Source organism: Physeter macrocephalus, chromosome 8 (genome assembly GCF_002837175.3).
Source record: "Physeter macrocephalus isolate SW-GA chromosome 8, ASM283717v5, whole genome shotgun sequence".
Lineage (NCBI taxonomy): Eukaryota > Metazoa > Chordata > Mammalia > Artiodactyla > Physeteridae > Physeter > Physeter macrocephalus.
Window position 1 is genome coordinate 153,924,848 of NC_041221.1, and position 773 is coordinate 153,925,620.

At 50.1% G+C, this 773-nt stretch overlaps 1 protein-coding gene and 1 pseudogene across 1 annotated transcript in view; both read left to right on the forward strand.

The window, feature by feature from the left end:
- The window catches only part of ADRA1B (adrenoceptor alpha 1B), a 65,653-nt gene that overhangs the window by 29,752 nt on the left and 35,128 nt on the right, over nt 1-773 (forward strand). The window lies entirely within an intron of this gene.
- Nucleotides 1-773, forward strand: part of LOC129392305 (tigger transposable element-derived protein 1-like) — an 11,515-nt pseudogene that overhangs the window by 8,470 nt on the left and 2,272 nt on the right.

Genomic DNA, 773 nt, shown 5'->3' on the forward strand with positions numbered 1-773 from the left:
CTGGGATCTGACTGAAGCCCGAGGCCCAGCTCCCAGCCCCCGCCCGCCCCGGCGGGTGAGCAGACAAGCCTCTCGGGCTGCTAAGTGCTCTTCGGCACCGTTCCTCTGTGCGGGAATCTCTCCGCTTTGCCCTCCGCACCCTGTTGCTGCGGTCTCCTCTGTGGCTCCGGAGCTTCCCCCTCCGCCACCCGCAGTCTCCGCCCACGAAGGGGCTTCTAGTGTGTGGGAACCTTTCCTCCTTTACGGCTCCCTCCCACTGGTGCAGGTCCCGTCCCTATTCTTTGTCCCTGTTTATTCTTTTTTCTTTTGCCCTACCCAGGTACGTGGGGAGTTTCTTGCCTTTTGGGAGGTCTCAGGTCTTCTGCCAGCGTTCGGTGGGTGTTCTATAGGAGAAGTTCCACGTGTAGCTGTATTTCTGATGTATCTGTGAGGAGGAAGGTGATCTCTGCGTCTTACTCTTCCGCCATCTTGGAGTTTCTTCCCAAATGGTAAAATAGCATGCCTTATATCATAAGCAGATTTTTTGTTGAGTTTTCCAAGAGCTCAACCACGTTCTCGCAGTAAATATCTGAGGAAAAACCCGCTTGTTCTTCCCGCCAAACTTAAAAACTTTTGCACAGCAAAGGAAACCATAAGCAAATGAAAGAAAGGACAACCTACAGACTGGGAGAAAATATTTGCAAATGATGTGACCAACAGGGCTTAATTTCCAAAATATACAAACAGCTCATACAACTCAACAACAAAAAAAACAAACAACCCAATCAAAAAAT